The following is an 18,212-nucleotide window of genomic DNA, read 5'->3' as shown; positions in this document are numbered from 1 at the left end:
CAAATGTGTCTTAGTCTGAATGATAAATTATGTGGTCACCTTATCAAGCAGTAGGCTCTGCATGTTCCCTGTCTTTGTCCCCAGGCTCCTCTCCTCTGCTTCCTCAGGTTCACACACCTCCCTCCAGTCAAGCGGAGGGTTCACTGAAGGGGCCAATGCCTCAGGACCCCACCGGGAACACACTGTCCCTGCTCCCTCTCTAGCCTAGTTCTACTCAGCTCTCAGGTCTCATTTCAGTGTTCCTTTTTCAGAGGTGTCTTCCTTTATCTATCCCCCAGGAACCTTAATTCTATTATACCAATGCTGTTATTTTTCTTTATTGATAGAATCATCCATTTGAATGACATGTTTGTTTAATATCTGTTTCCTCATTAGATTGTAAGCAGAGACCCCCTGGATCTCCAAAACCTAGCAGAGGCTGTTGACCCACAACTGTCAAATGAATGAATGAATGAATGAATACACGATGTTTCTCCCAAATGCATATCTCCACCAGGTTCACTGCGATCGTCTGCAGTGAGAAGTAATTCTGGCACAACTGGAGCTTCCCAGCAACATAACACATCACTCTGAGCTGCCTGTCACAGGAGGAGCTTAAACAAAGGCCATCATAGAGTGAGAGATACTGCACTGTAAGGCTTTCCCTGCACCTGGTTCTCATACCCCCTCAGGCAGGATATCAGCCAGATTGCCGCCAACTCCACAGCACTATCTACAATGCCTCAGTGAACATGCCCATGCCCCTTATGGATCTGTGAGAAAATTTCCCTGGAATACAGATTTCTCAGGTCATTAGGGATCTATATACCTAATATACTTAATTGGATTAAATCCCACCCCCTTTTCTTGGTCTGCACAAGTTCTAGAATTTTAGGGCCAATTATCTGTCCTGACAAGTGGGGCCTTAAAACAAATTTAATTTGATTTTAAAAATACACCTTTCTTCTATTCCAAGTATCATGGAAACTTTGCCACCTGCTATAGACACAACTTTATGTGCTATTGCCCACCCTTAGAAAAAAAGGCCTCAGAATGAGCTGGATGCTGTGGAGGTGGCCTGGGCAATGTCAGCCCTTACTTACCTCCTGGCATGAGTGACAAGAGCAAAAGAGGAAAAGCAGAGAGTTCTGGGAAAGGCCGGATGGCCTGGAAGTGCGATGGTACTGGCTCTCCTGGAGGCCCATGGAAAAATCCATAGTGCAAAACACCAGGTCATGCTCCTCCAAGGCCTGGCCTGGTCTGGGCTGATAGCAACAACCAGACCCATCCTGTGCCCAGAGAGACCAGCACTCGAGCCAGGAACCACAGAAGGGTCAGCCTGGGGCCTATGGGATTTCTGTGTAAGGTAAAGGAGAGACAGGGCCCCTAGATCAGCCCCAGCTGACTCAAAACAGGAAAACCATTCTGCTCCCCACCCCGTCTTCCCAACCTGACTACAAAAGGCAACATCTGCTTGCCTCATCTTCAGGCTGTACCCAGGCCAGCACAGACCTGATGGACTCTGATGCGGGACATCCAGAAATTTGGCAGAGTGATTGTATGAGCAGCCTGGAGTTTCACCTGAGCAGACAAAAGAAGGGACTCTGTTCCAGGGGGCCAGCCACAGACAGCTTCCCAGACTCCAGCAGAATGCATTCAGACGTGCAGACAGATGTGCAGTCAGGGATAGCAGATACACAGCTACGGACACAGAGATGCTCACCCTTTCATACAAACTGACCCTTCTTCTTCCAGCCAACCCCATAACACACCTCAGACTCCTCCAGAACTGCTAGCCTCCCGGTTTGACGGCATTATTGCTAAAAGCCAAAGGGCACTGAGCGCCCTCCACTTCCAGCCAAGATAGAACAGCAGGGACTGGATTTACCCTCCCACATGAAACAACTAAAACATTGTACAAAGTATATGAGACAATTTTCGAGCCGCTGAACATACAGCAACCGAGATGGGAAATCAGCGAGGTGAGCCATGCACTTTCCCCAAATCACTGCCTGAGAGAGTTTCCAGGATGCCACAAAGGGAGGAGGAATCCCAGGCAGAGCTTAGTTAATGTGATGAGTTAAGGAGATGGAGCTAAGATGGTCTCTGAGGAAACCCGGGCACCTGGCATTTGCAGGATAGAGCCCCGGAGAGGAGAGGGTTGCACACAGAGACAACCCAAGAGATGAGCACCTCCCCCTCAGGTACTCAGCAGAGTACTGAGCAGTGCGTGGTGTATAATGATGCTACCCGAGGCCAGGGGAAGAACTACCAGAAAAGATTAGAAGGCCACGAATATTTTTGGTTTCCAATAGGCATTGGGTAGAGTACTTAGAAGGGTCTTGTCTCAGCAGTGAGACAAGATTAGCCCTAGATTAACACTACTCTGGTTCTATCTATCAAATCTTAAAAGCAAGACTCAGAATGATCAAACCGTTTCCAAGTAACATAATGGCATCTAGAACAAAGCTCAAGAAGACTTATAAGAACACAAAGCACGCAAGAAAGTAAAATTCAAAATGTCTGGCATCCATCAAAAGTTACCACACATGCAAAAAAGTAGGAAAGTGCAACCGATGAAGATAAGAATCAATCAGTAAAACCTGGAAATGATGCAGATATTAGAAGTAGCAGACAAGAACACTAAAACAGTTATTATAACTGTATCCATATATTCAAAAGCTAGAGGAAAGAGCAAACATGTTGAGAAGAGACACAGAAGACATAAAAAAGACCCAAATCAACTCTAGAGAAATAAAATTGAACTAATCATCAATAAACTGTGGAAAAACTCAAGCAGCCTTATATATATATACATATATACACACACACACATACACACATATATACGTATATGTACACATACATGTATATGAATATTATATGAATATATCCCTAAAGGAAAGGAGAAGGGAAAGAAGAAATAATGGCCAAAATTTTTCATCAACTTACTAAAGCTTACTCAAGAAGAAACAGATATCCTGAATATTCCTATATCTATTATAGATACGTATTGAATTGGAATTTGTAGTTATAAACTTCCCAGGCCCAGAGACTTCACTGGTGAATTCTTTTTTTTTAAAAAATATATCTTTATTGGAGTATAATTGCTTCACAATACTGTGTTAGTTTCTGTTGTACAACAAATCGGATCAGCCATATGCATACACATGTCCCCAGATCCCCTCCCTCTTGAGCCTCCCTCCCATCCTCCCTATCCCACATCTCTAGGTCATCACAAAGCACAAAGATGATCTCCCTGTGCTGTGCTGCTGCTTCCCACTAGCTAACTATTTTACTTTCAGTTTCACTGGTGAATTCTATCAAACATTTAAGTAAGAAATAATACCAATTCTACACACTCTTCCAGACAACTGAAGAGGATAGAATACTTTTGAACTCATTCTATGAAGCTAGCATTACTCTGATACCAAAGACATTATTAAAAAACGATTGACCAATATCCCTTATAAAACTAGATACAAAAATTCTTAACAAAATTTTAGCAAATTGGATCCATCAATATGTAAAGAGTAACTTATCATGACCAGGAAGGGTTTATCCCAAGGATGCAAGGTTGATTTAACATCCAAAAATCAATTAATGTGATACACCACATTAACAGAAAGAAGGGGCTAAAAGCCAGTTGATTATCTCAATAGATGCAGAAAAAGAATTTGACAAAATCCAACACCCACTCATGATGAAAATTCTCAAGAAACCAGAAACAGAAGGAAACATCTTTGACTTGATAAAGGGCACTATGGAAAGTTCACAGCCGGCATCATAATTAATGGTGAGAGGCTGAATACTTTTCCCTTAAGATCAGGAACAAGGTAAGGATGTTAGATTTTGTCACTCCAATTCAACATTGTACTAGAGATTCTAGACAATCCAATAAGGTAAGGAAAGATTTCTAAGAAGACATCTTAGGAAAGACTGGAAAAGAAGAAGCAAATTGTCTTTATTTGTATATGACGTGATAATCTATATAGGAAATCCCTTGGCATCTACAAAAACCTACTACAACTAATATGTAAGTTTACCAAGATTACAGGATACAAGATCAATTTCAAAAAAAAAATTGTGTTTCTATATACTAGCAATAAACAATTGGAAATTAAAATTGAAAAATATCATTTATAATAGCAGCAAAAATATGAACTACCTAGGGATAAATCTAACAAAAGATGTGTAAGGCCTGTGTACTAGAAACTACAAACCACAACTGAAAGAAAAATAAACAAGATCCAAATAAATATAGAGAAATACCACATTCATAGGTCAGAGATGGTTAAGATGTCACTTCTCCACAAATTGATGTACAGAATCAAAGCAATCCCAATTAAAATCCTAACAGGCTTTTTTCTAGAAATTGACAAGCTGATTCTGAAATCCATATGGAAATACAAAGACTTAGAGTAGCCCAGAAAACTTGGAAAAAGAACAAAGTTGGAGGTCTAACACTACCTGATTTCAAGACTTAAAAGCTACAGTTATCAAGATAGTGTGATGGTGACATCAAGGTAGACAAATAGATCAATGGAACAGAAAAAGACCCACAATAAGCGAATAATTAATCTTCAACAAAGATGTAAAGGTAACTTAGTGGAGAAAAGATAGTCTTTTCAACAAATGATGCTGAAACAACTGAATACATATATGTAAAAAATGAAATTCAATCAATACCTCAAACCATGTGCAAAAAATTAGGTCAATTAACACCCATCCTTCTGAAACTATTCCAAAAAACTGCAGAGGAAGGAACACTTCCAAACTCATTCCATAGATCACCATCACCCTGATACCAAAACCAAACAAAGATACCACAAAAAAAGACCATTACAGGCCAATATCACTGATGAACATAGATGCAAAAATCCTCAACAAAATACTAGCAAACCAAATCCAACAATACGTTAAAAGGATCATACACCATGATCAAGGAGGATTTATCCCAGGGATGCAAGGACTTTTCTATATTTGCAAATCAATCAATGTGATATATCACATTAACAAATGGAAGAATAAAAACCATATGATCATCTCAGTAGGTGCAGAAAAAGCTTTTGATAAAATTCAACAACCATTTATGACCAAAAAAAAAAAAACAACTCTCCAGGCTCTTCCTAGAATAATACATATACACACATTTTGCATATACAGACCTCAGATTAAGAGCTTATGTTGGGTGGGATGAATTGGGAAACTGGGATTGACATATATACACTATTGATACTATGTATAAAATAGATAACTAATGAGAACCTACTGTATAGCACAGGGAACTCTACTCAATGCTTTGTGGTGACCTAAATGGGAAGGAAATCCAAAAAAGAGGGGATATATGTATATGTATAGCTGATTCACTTTGCTGTACACTAGACACTAACACCACATTGTAAATCAACTATATTTCGATTAAAAAAAAAAAGAACTTATGTTGGAGGCATTAAAGGAGTCCATGAAAAAAAAAAAAAACTCTCCAGAAAGTGGGCATAGAGGGAACCTACCTCAACATAATAAAGACCATATATGACAAACCCACAGCTAACATCATACTCAACAGTGAAAAGCTGAAAGCATTTCCTCTAAGTTCAGGAACAAGACAAGGATGTCCACTCTCACCACTATTATTCAACATAGTTTTGGATATCCTAGCCATAGAAATCAGAGAACAAAAAGAAATAAAAGGAATACAAATTGGAAAAGAAGAAGTAAAACGGTCACTGTTTGCAGATGACATGATACTATACACAGAAAATCCTAAAGATGTGCCAGAAAACTACTAGAGTTCATCAGTGAATCTGGTAAAGTTGCAGGATACAAAATTAATATACAGAAATCTGTTGCATTTCTATACACTAACAATGGAAGGTCAGAAAGAGAAATTAAGGAAACAATCCCATTTACCATCACATCAAAAAGAATAAAATACCTAGGAATAAACCTACCTAAGGAGGCAAAAGACCTGTACTCCAAAAACTATAAGACACTGATGAAAGAAATCAAAAGTGACACAAATGGAAAGAGATACCATGTTCTTGGATTGGAAGAATCAATATCTTCAAAATGACTATACCACCCAAAGCAATCTACGGATTTAATCCAATTCCTATCAAATTACCAATTGTATTCTTCACAGAACTAGAACAAAAATTTTTTAATTTTTATGGAAACATGAAAGACCCCAAATAGCCAAAGCAATCTTGAGAAAGCAGACCAGAGCTGGAGGAATCAGGCTCCCTGACTGCAGACTATACTACAAAGCTACAGTCATCAAAACAGTATGGTACTGGCACAAAAACAGAAATATAGATCAATAGAACAGGATAGAAAGCCCGGAAATAAAACCACACACATATGGTCAATTAATCTACAACAAAGGAGAAAAGAATATAAAATGGGCAAAAGACAGTCTCTTCAATAAGTGCTGCTGGGAAAACTGGAGAGCTACATGTAAAAGAATGAAATTAGAACATCCTCTAACACCATAACAAAAATAAACTCAAAATGGATTAAAGACCTAAACATAAGACTGGATACTATAAAACTCCTAGAGGAAAACATAGGCAGAACACTCTTTGACATAAATAGCAGCATTATCTTTTTGGATCCATCTCCCAGAGTAATGGAAATGAAAACAAAAATAAACAAATGGGACCTAGTTTAACTTAAAAGCTTTTGCACAGAAAAGGAAACCATAAACAAAATGAAAAGACAACCCACAAAATGGGAGAAAATATTTGCAAACAATGCAACTGACAAGGGATTAATCTCCAAAATATACAAACAGCTCATACAGTTCAATTAAAAAAAAATCAAAAAATGGGCAGAAGATCTAAAAAGACATTTCTCCAAAGAAGACATACAGATGGCCAAAAGGCACATGAAAAGATGCTCAACATCACTAATTATCAGAGAAATGCAAATCAAAACTGCAGTGAGGTACCACTTCACACCAGTCAGAATGGCCATCATCAGAAAGTCTACAAATAACAAATGTTGGATAGGGTGTGGAGAAAAAGGAACTCTCCACACTGTTGGTGGGAATGTAAATTGGTACAACCACTATGGAGAACAGTATGGAGGTTCTTTTAAAAAACTAAAAATAGAACTACCATATGATCCTGCAATCCCACTCCTAGGCATATATCTGGAGAAAACATATTTCGAAAAGATACATGCACCCCAATGTTCACTGCAGCACTATTTACAATAACCAAGACATGGATGCAACCTAAATGTCCATTGACAGAGGAATGGACAAAGAAGATGTGGTACATATATACAATGGAATATTACACAGCCATAAAAAAGAATGAAATAATGCCATTTGCAGCAACATGGATGGACCTATAGATTATCATACTAAGTGAAGTAAGCCAAAGACAAATATCACACAATACTGCTTATATGTGGAATCTAAAACAAGGATACAAGTGAACTTATTTACAAAACAGAAATAGACTCACAGACATAGAAAACAAACTTGCAGTTACTAATAGGGAAGCGGGGAGAGGGATAAATTAGGAGTTTGGGATTAAAATATACACACTACCATATATAAAATAGATAACAAACAAGGACCTACTGTATAACACAGGGAACTATACTCAATATCTTGTAATGACCTATAATGGAAGGAATGTATAAAAAGAATATATATACTTATGTATATGTATGTAAAAAAATTAGATCAAAATAGATCATGACTTACATGTAAAATCTAAAACTATAAAAATTCTAGTGGGGGAGGGCATCCACGCTGGGCTCGCTGCCCGCCGGCCCACAGGGCAGAAGCTGTCAGGGAAGGACGCGGAGAGCCGTGGTCACCCACGCTCGGGTTCAGCAGTCGCTGCCTCCCACCTCCGGGAGTCGGGACCCAGAGGGAGACAGTCTGACCCTGCCCACCCGTGGATGGCTGCCAAAAAGAAAAAAAAAAAAAGACATTAACACATCCCCTCACTCAGGCTGGCAGTTCCAGGGGATATTTGCAAAACGTATGGCCTTTTTACTTTACTTCCTCGTCTCTAACCCCTTTCTGTGCTATAAAAGAAACTGGCATCCAAACCTCAATAAGGTGGTTTATCAGAGACACTAGTCTGCCATCTTCTCAGTCTGCTGGTAGTGACTTCTTTTCTCTCTTATTCTCTACCTTGCTAAGGAGAGATGAGAAACTAGGGCTTCCTGTACAGTGTGAATTCCAGAGAATCCTGGAGTTTTCCATAAATATACTCCTCCAAGGCCATGAAGTGATACGTTTTGCTTTCCAGTTTGGTGTGATCATGATGAAATGCCTACTGTTTTGTTTTATTACATCACCTACTCCATTCCTTCCCTAAAATGTGACAATTAAAAGATGGAGCCCCAAAGGGAAAAAAAAAATCTAGAAATTTTTGTCACTTTGGGTAGGCAAAAATTTCTTAGATATGACATTGAAAGCATATACATAAAGGAAAAAATAATAAATAGGACTTCAACAAAGTTACATTTTTCTACTCTTCAAAAGATACTGTTAAGGGCTTCCCTGGTGGCGCAGTGGTTGAGAGTCCGCCTGCCAATGCAGGGGACACGGGTTCGTGCCCTGGTTCAGGAAGATCCCACATGCCACAGAACGGCTAGGCCCATGAGCCATGGCCGCCTGAGCCTGTGCATCCGGAGCCTGTGCTCCGCAACAGGAGAGGCCACAACAGTGAGAGGCCCACATACCACAAAAAAAAAACAAAAAAAAAACAACTCAATGATAAGAAAACAAACAGCCCAATAAAAAAATAATCAGCAAAAGATTTGAACACTTTCCCAAAGAAGTGAAAAATAATGAGAAATAATGGTCAATAGGGAAATGCAAATTAAAACCACAATGAGACACCACTACACACCTATTAAAATAGTTCAAATAAAAAAGATTTATCATACCAAGTGTTGGTGAGGATATGAAGGAACAGGAACTCTCATACATTGCTACTAGGAATGTAAATTTGTATGACCACTTTGGAAAACAGTTTGACAGTCTCTTTAGAAAGTTAAATATACACCTAGCATATCCAGCCCACCCCCAGATATCTGCCCAAGAGAAGTGAAAGCATAGGTCAATATAAAGACTAGTAGACAAACATTTATAGCAGCTTTATTTGTAATAGTCAAACTTGGAAAATAGTCAAATATCCATCAACAAATGAATGGACAAACAAGTGCTGTGTTAAAAGAACAAAGTACCAAAGAGATATATACCCATGTTCATAGCAGCATTACTCACAATAGAAAAAAGGTAGAAGCAACCCAAGTGTCCATTGATGGATGAATGGATAAACAAAATGTGGTATACACATTCAATGGACTATTATTCAGCCTTTAAAAAGGAAGGAAATTCTGATGTGTGCTACAACATGGATAAACACTGAGAACATTATGCTAAGTAAAATAAACCAGTCACACACACACACAAAAAAAATACTGTACTGTTCCATTGATATGAGGTATCAAGAGTTGTCAGATTCACAGAGACAGAGTGTAGAATGGTAGTTGCAGGGGCTGGGGAGACTGGTGAATGGAGAGGTACTGTTTAATGGGGACTGAGTTTCAGTTTTGCAAGATAAAGAGTTCCATCAATGGATCGTGGTGATGGTTGCACATCAGTGTGAATGTACTTAACACTATTGAACTGTACACTTAAAAATGACTAAGATGGTAACTTTTATGTTACGTGTATTTTACCACAATTAAAATTTAACTTTTTTTTAAGTGCCATGAAAAGGAAGAGATTCCTTATACCTTGAAAGAATCCTAGAAAGCTTCCTGGAGGAAATGTCATTTGAGTTAGACCCAGGAAGGAGAGTAGGATTTACCTAGAAAACAGGAATTGGCCATCCCAGGCAAAGGACAGCTCAAACAAAGGAAGGGGGGCTGGAGTGGGCTGAAGGGTGTGGGGTCAGAGAGCCAGCAGCCAGGAACCTGGGCTTGGAGGGTTGAGGCTGAAAAGTAAGACGGGACCCACCCCACGAGGGCCTCCCAGCCTCTGTTAGAGAAGAGAGACATTTGTAAACATCATCTCTGAACAAGCCAGACCCACAGCACCATGGCTCCATCAAGACGGCCATTCGGAAGGAAAAGACTTGGGGTCGGCTCTGGATAGTCGTCGAAAAATAAACATGTCCCTGGACATTCAGGAAACGCTCTGTGAGGCTGTGTCCAGGCAGGGCTGTTTGCTTATTTGTGACTTTCCTGCTTTCCATCACCCTGTCAGCGGCCACCCTGCCCCCATCCTGACCCTGACACCCGGCTGGCCGAGCCTCCGTCATTGGCTTCAGAAGAAAACTGGTCCCTAGGAGGGGAAGGCAGGCAGGAGGGGCAGCAGGAGTGCACGTGTAGGGTCAGCAGTAAGTGTGTGTGTCAGAGTGCATTTGCACACAAACTGGTAGCATTGTGAGTGGCACAACGTGTGTGTGTGTGTACATGCATATGTGTCACACCAGAGTAGATGGGGGCCTGGGTGAAGCAGTGTGGACTGTAGGCCCAGATGGGCTGGGTTCAAATCCAACTCAGGCAAGTGACTTAGTCTCTTTGTGCCTCAGTTTCTACATCTGTTAAATGGGAAAAATAATATTACCTATCTTACAAGGTTGTGGTAATGACTGAAACCAAATCATGAATGAAAAGCACTTGATCAAATGGTGCCAGTACACAGTAAGTGCCTAATAAGTGCTAGCAAGTATTATTCAAAAATAGACCTGTGTGTGTGTGTGTGTGTGTGTGTGTGTGCACCGGTGCATGTAGATATGGGTTCTGAGTATGGAAATGTGTGCAGCTTTGCAGTGAATAGGCATGAGTGCTCTTGAGGGTGCACATGCTAGGATTGGGGAAAAAGCAGCCATAACCAGTCAGGGGCTGGTCCCCTGGGTACTGCTTCCCAGCCTGGCACCCAGCTCTGAAGAGCCTGGAACCAGCCTCCCCATGCAGGCAAGCAAGGCCTTTGGGCAGCTCCCTTCTCCACAGCCCCCTGCCCTGGGGAGCAGCTCCCACGCCGGGCTGCCTTCTTCCTGCCTTGAGCTGCTCAAGCCTCCTTTGTCTTTCCACTTCCTCAGGCTGCAGGAGTGAGGGTATTTTTTTTCTATCAAAGGCCACTGACCCTAAAAAGGAATCAAGCAAGGGTCAGCTACAAAGTCAACTTAATCTGGGGGCTGTTTTTCCTTAAAAATACCGAAGGATCTCAACTCTTCTGCTTTTTAAATCAAGAACGATAAGTAAAAAAAAAAAAAAAAAAAAAAAGAACGATAAGTAGCGCCAATTCTAAAAAAAAAAAAGTCCTCAACTTTATATTATATGAAATTGCTTTATAAAGGGTAAATCACTTTACAGATGTGAGGAATTCTTCTCTTTTAGAGGCACAGCACAACCCACCAGCGCAGTGGAGGAACTAGTAAGAGGGGGAAGAGAGACACAGAAGAAAACCCCTGATCCTGGCTGGAGCTGAGAAGTTCATCCGGGATGAGAACTTCAGATCCAGCCTTCAGCGTGAATCTAACCAGTGTTGGGCTAACCACGGCTATCTGTTCTTGAACTGCTCTAAGTCTCAAACCTTTAGAGGTTAAATTCTAGATGGAAACAGTGGGCTTTGGAATCAGGCTGGCCTGGATTCAAACCCCAGCTCTGCTGTCACCAACAGGGCCACCACGTTAAACACCATGTGCCTGCAATTGTGTAACCCAGGGACCTACATACCAGGTTTGTGAGTTGGGTTGTAGTGGGATAAAGGCTGACCCCCAAAAGGATATATCTATGTCCTTTCTGAGCACCTGAGAGTATTCCCTTATAGGGCAAAAGATGCAACTAAGTTAAGGACCTTAAAAAGAAGAGCTTATCCTGTATTATCCAGGTGGACCCTAAATCCAATGCCAAGTGTCCTTATGAGACAGCGGCAGAGGGAGATTCGAGACAGACATGAAGACGTGATGTGAAGATGGAGGCTGAGATTTGGAGATGGAATGGTGATAGTTCTTTCCTCCTAGAATTTTTTTTGAGGATTAAATAATGAAATGACCATACAGCTAACTGTGGAACTTGGGGATCCTATTGTAAGATTTGGGGTGGCAATATTAACCCCTCAGTTGTGCCCCAGGAGACACAGAGTGAGCAAGATACAGGATCAGCAACACAGTGAGAATTTTGAGATTTATGTCTGCCTTGGAGGCCGCAAAACCTAATTCCCTGCTGTCCCCACCTCCTGGCAACAGTTTAAAGCTACTCAGTTTCCTTGTCTCTAATCGTCCACCAATATCTATTCTCCCTCCTCTTCCTTTTAGTAGCAGCAACTGCTCTCCAGCTAGAGACTTCATTTCCCAGACTCCCTTGCAGCAAAGCCTGACCCTCTAAGTTCTGGCCAATGGGAAGGGACAGGAACTGATGTGTATCCTCAGAAGGAAGCTGCTTGCCCCTTGTCCTTCTTCCTATCCTGAAATCTACAAGGTAGATTGGTAGAGTCTCTTTCACAGCCAGGCAGATGAGGACAACTTCTAGACATATGGTGTCTGACCCTGGAGCCATTAGCCACATGAGCCTAAATTAATTTAAATTTATTAATTAAGATAAAATAAAATTTAAAGCTCAGTTCCTCAGTCACTCTAACCACGTTCAAGTGTTCAATAGACACATGTGGCCAGTAGCTACTGTACTGGACAGCACAGGTAAAGAACATCTCCATCATCACCAAAAATTCTATTGGACAGCACGGTCATGGAGGATGCAGAGCAACAAGACAGAAGGAACCTGGATCCTTGGACAACTCTGAGGAGCAGAGTCACCCTGCAGCCTCCCCTGCTCCAACTGCCTATCATCTCACATTTTTACGAGAGAGAAATAAATGCTCTATCTTTATCTGTCAGTACAGCCAAACCAACATCCTAATACATACTTCTTAAAAAATCAATCATTTTTCCATTTAAGTTAGCAGAGGTAGTTTCTATTGCTTGCAACCAAGAATGTTGACTGTTGCCAAAATGAGTAAAATAAGAAATGTAAAAGAGGGGCTGTTGATGTGGTCTGGGGGAGCACTGAGGGTTTTCTTGAGAAAGTGCTGTTCACGTTGAGACCTTGGCCACTTGCTCTGTCCGCAGCAATGGGACCAGATTGAGCTCTCTGAGTCATGCAGTGCCCAAGCCAAAATGGTACACAGGATGTAAGAGAGGATGCTCCTCTCCACAAACGTACCTAGGTTTATTCACCCACAGGAAATGGCTGATCCCAATTCTGAGGCAGGGAATGGACAAGATGAGCCATATCATATCAGCCAGCAAGGACTCTTCAAAGACCACTAGGGTGGCGTCAAAAGGACTCGGGAGCCAACTGAAGTGTTCCCATTGGACAAAGATGGGACAAGTAAGACATCAATAATAAAACTAACTGCAATGGATTGAAATTCACCAAATATGTTTAAATCTATGAGTTCATAATGATACTGAAAGCAAACAAACAAACAAACTCAGGAGGATGATAGGAAACTAACTTGTTCTTTTAAAGACTGGTAGATAAAAGGATAAATCCAGCTTTATCCTGCCTTTCCTATATGAATTGTACCACTGGGAAACCAAATAGTAGATGAGGAGAAGTTTCTCTTTGCAACAAATGCAGAAGGAATAATGATAGTTTTTGCAGCCCCTTATGAATTTATGAATCTAGACATTGAGTATCACAAAAAGAAAGACAGCCAGACACTATTTGTCTCCTGATGGAATAACACACCACCACCAACATAGCCTTGCCTAAAACAGAAAAAAACAAACAAACAAAAAAACGGAACCTGATCAAACCTCGAGACCCAACTTTCAGTTTACAGTTAATTCAGAGTCCAGGGGAGCTTGCTAAACATACAACTGGAAAATTCAGCCTGTGAGAAACTTTTCTGAACAACAATCCAGTTTCTTCAACAAACCAACTTCAAGGAAAAAAAAAAAAAAAAGAGGAGGAACTTATGGATTAAAAAAAGACTCAGATGGGACTTCCCTGGTGGCACAGTGGTTAAGAATCTGCCTGCGAATGCAGGGGCCACAGGTTCGAGCCCTGGTCCGGGAAGATCCCACATGCCGTGGAGCAACTAAGCCCGTGTGCCACAACTATTGATCCTGCGCTCTAGAGCCCATGAGCCACAACTACTGAGCCCACATGCCACAACTACTGAAGCCCGCGCGCCTAGAGCCCATGCTTCTCAACAAGAGAAGCCGCCGCAATGAGAAACCCACGCACTGCAACAAAGAGTAGCCCCCGCTCGCCGCAACTAGAGAAAGCCCGTGCACAGCAACCAAGACCCAACACAGCCATAAATAAATAAATAAATTTATATATTAAAAAAAAGACTCAGAGATATATCAACTAATCACAACGTGTGGACTTATTTAGATCCTGACTCAGACAAACTAAAATTTTTAAAAGTAAGACATTAATGGAGCATTTGGAAATCTGGATAATGACTGGATATTTGATGATCTTAAGGAATTACTATTAATTCTTTTAGGTATAATAATGTTATTTTCAGATGAAATATGATGTGTGGGATTTGCTTCAATATAAGCTGGAAAGGGCAGAAGTGAACAGGGATGTGAATGAAAAAAAAAATGGCCATGAGTTGATAACTGTTGAAGTCGGATGATGGGTACACAGGAGTTCATTATACTATTCCCTTTTGGGATATTTAAAATGTCCCATTTGACATTTTCTTAATGAATCCTTGGGTATCTTCGTCTGTTTCAAATTTTCTAAAAGTATATAAAAAAAATAATTTGCTACACACAAAATCCCAGGACACAAACCAGAACAACTGGACTGAGGCAGATTTTAGTCTCTGCTGCCTTCTCTGTCCCACGCAGAGCCACCAGCTAACCCACCGGTCCCAAGCCTGTCCCACGATGATTTTTATCTCAGGGACCTCAACAGCCTTCCCTGCCACTGGGTCTTTTTGGTGTTGTTTTAATAATTACTTTATTGAGATACAACTCACACATCCCACGATTCATCCATTGTAAGTGTTCAGTTCAATGGTTTTTGGTCAAGTCACAAAAATGTACAACCATCACCAAGTTAGTTTCAGAACATTCACAGCATTTCACATACACGCTCCCAAAGTTCTGAATACCTTCAAGCCTTGGTCCTTTCTCTCCCAGAAGGTTTCTGCAACTTTCATGCCAGTTTTCCTGCCATGATGCCAGTTCCCTGTCTCATTTATCCCCCGACACACACAGAGTAAGTGTCACGTCACTGGCCGCCCCACCGCAGAATGGTGGCCTTCCAAGCCCAGGCTCAGCATGAGAAGAGACCTGGAGGCATGAAGCTGTGAGCACTTGGGGTGAACAGGAGACCTGAAGTCATTCAGAGGTGAAAGAGGAAGCAGGGGATGGAGAAATCCAGGCGGGGCTGAGGAGACCACACCTGAGTGGACCCCTAGCACTGCATGGGATGCAGGTGCCCCTGCCCAGGAGGGGCGCCTCCCCCTCTGCCCTCCTCCCAGGCGGGAAAGCCATCACCACCCCTTTCCTGTCCTCCCGCCCCACTCCTGAGGCCTGCAAATCACACGAGCCACTAAGCCCGTCCAGTCACACCTTTCAAAGCAGTAGTTTCCTTTATTCAAAGACAAGAGACGTTTCCACTGGGAGCAGACAGGCCAGGAGCCCTTTCTCCTTCCTGTCCTCCCTTCCCAGGGAATCAATCTTCTTAAACTTTATTCTCCCAGAGACCATCTGGATGAAAACTGCTCAGGAAATTCAGTCGGGTACTAAGCCCAGTGCTCTCATCCATCTTGCCCTGTCACAGCCCAGCGCTTTGGCCTTAAAGAATCCTTACAGCTCAGGCTGCCACGGGCCTCCTGGCCACAGGAGCAAGCCCTGCCTGCACTCACAGCCACACCTTCCAGACATCTCAGGGCCTGTAAACCACCTTGCAGTTTTGTCCAGCTCTCACCCTCTCTCTGGAGCCTTGGCCCACTCTGCAGTGCCACCCAATTGTAATGTCCAGAGAAGTAATGTGGTACAGCGGGAAAAATTCACAGAGGCACAGGGCTGGAAGCTTTCTCTGCTGTGTGACTTTGGCCAAGTGACCTGACCTCTCTGAGTCTCAGTATCCCCATCAGTAAAACTATGGTTAATAATGCCCACCTTGGGGAACTGTGGTCGGGTTCAAATGAGATAATGGACTTTAAAATCACTTTCCTCCTCATTTATTCTGCTCTGGCTTTCTTGCTTTTTCCCAGACTCTCCAACCATCCTCCCACCTCAGGGCCTTTGCCCTTGTTATTCTCTATACCTGGAAAGTATCTTCCTGAATATCCATATGCATAGGTCACTTCCGTCCGGTCTCAGCTCAAAATGTTACCACAGGGCTTCCCTGGTGGCACAGTGGTTAAGAATCCACCTGCCAATGCAGGGGACATGGGTTCGAGCCCTGGTCCAGGAGGATCCCACACGCTACGGAGCAATTAATCCCGTAAGCCACACCTACTGAGCCTGCGCCCTAGAGCCCGCGAGCCACAACTACGAGCCCGCGAGCCACAACTACGAGCCCGCGTGCTGCAACTACTGAAGGCTGCACCCTAGAGCCCATGGTCCACAAGAGAAGCCACCGCAACGAGAAGCCCGCACACTGCAAGGAAGAGTAGTTCCCGCTCACCGCAACTAGAGAAAGCCCCTGCGCAGCAAGGGAGACCCAACGCAGCCAAAAATAAAATAAATAAATAAAATTTTAAAAATAAATAAATAAAATTATATATTTAAAAAATGTTACCATGTCAGAGAGGCCTTCCTAGACAAGCCTATCTAAAACAGACCCCAGGGAAGTGGGTAGGGCGAGGGCAGCCCACCCGACCCCCGGCTCACGGTCCTGTTCTCCCCACAGTTCGCCATGGATGACGATATTGCTGCACTCCTGGTCGACAGCGGCTCTGGCATGTGCGAGGCCAGCTTCGCGGGCGACGATGCTCCCCGGACTGTCTTCCCCTCCATCGTGGGGGCACCCCGGCACCAGGGCGTGATGGTAGGCATGGGCCAGAAGGACTCCTACGTGGGTGATGAGGCCCAGAGCAAGAGAGGCATCCTGACTCTCAAGTACACCATCGAGCAGGGCATCGTCACCAACTGGGAGGACACGGAGAAGATATGGCACCACACCTTCTACAACGAGCTGCGTGTGGCCCCCGAGGAGCACCCCATGCTGCTGAGGCCCCCCTGAACCCCAAGGCCAACCGTGAGAAGATGACCCAGATCATGTTCAAGACCTTCAACACCCCAGCCATGTACGTGGCCATCCAGGCTGTGCTATCCCTGTACACCTCTGGCTGCACCACTGGCATTTTGATGGACTCCAGTGACAGGGTCACCCACACGGTGCCCATCTACTAGGGGTACGCCCTCCCCCCACGCCATCCTGCGTCTGGACCTGGCTGGCGGGGACCTGACAGACTACCTCATGAAGATCCTCACAGAGCGTGGCTACAGCTTCACCAACACGGCCAAGTGGGAATCGTTCGTGACATCAAGGAGAAGTTCTGCTACGTCGCCCTGGACTTCAAGCAGGAGATGGCCACCGCGTCTTCCAGCTCCTCCCTGGAGAAGAGCTACGAGCTGCCCGATGGTCAGGTCATCACCATTGGCAACGGGCGGTTCCACTGCCCTGAGGGTCTCTTCCAGCCTTCCTTCCTGGGCATGGAATCCTGTGACATCCACGAAACTACCTTCAATTCCATCGTGAAGTGTGACGTCGACATCCGCAAGGACCTCTATGCCAACCCGGTGCTATCTGGTGGGACCACCTTGTACCCAGGCATTGCCTACAGGATGCAGAAGGAGATCACCGCCCTGGCTCCCAGCACAATGAAGATCAAGATCATTGCTCCCCATGAGCGCAAGTACTCCGTGTGGATCGGCGGCTCCATCCTGGCCTCGCTGTCCACCTTCCAGCAGATGGGGATCAGCAAACAGGAGTACCATGAGTCTGGCCCCTCCAGCATCCACCGCAAATGCAGACTGTTAGTTGCTTTACACCCTCTTCTTGACAAAACCTAACTCGTGCAGAAAATGAGATGAGACTGGCATGGCTTTATCTGGTTGTTTTGTGTTTTTTTGCCCTTTTTGATTGTGTGTGTGTGTGTGTGTGCGTGCGCGCTTGACTCAGGATTTAAAAACTGGAACGGGGGGCTTCCCTGGTGGCGCAGTGGTTGCGCGTCCGCCTGCCGATGCAGGGGAACCGGGTTCGCG

The 18,212-nt window shown here is 43.3% G+C and overlaps 1 long non-coding RNA gene and 1 pseudogene across 5 annotated transcripts in view; one reads left to right on the top strand and one right to left on the bottom strand.

Annotated features, from left to right (window-relative positions):
- The window catches only part of LOC114484544 (uncharacterized), a 53,873-nt gene that overhangs the window by 10,637 nt on the left and 25,024 nt on the right, over window positions 1–18,212 (bottom strand). The gene's annotated exons all lie outside the window — the stretch shown is intronic.
- On the top strand, window positions 14,025–18,205 carry LOC102973135 (actin, cytoplasmic 1-like; annotated as a pseudogene). The gene has a single exon (XR_003677593.2). The product of XR_003677593.2 is annotated as an actin, cytoplasmic 1-like (transcript).

This window comes from Physeter macrocephalus, chromosome 20, assembly GCF_002837175.3.
Source record: "Physeter macrocephalus isolate SW-GA chromosome 20, ASM283717v5, whole genome shotgun sequence".
Classification (NCBI taxonomy): domain Eukaryota; kingdom Metazoa; phylum Chordata; class Mammalia; order Artiodactyla; family Physeteridae; genus Physeter; species Physeter macrocephalus.
This window is presented reverse-complemented; position numbering and strand designations above follow the sequence as displayed.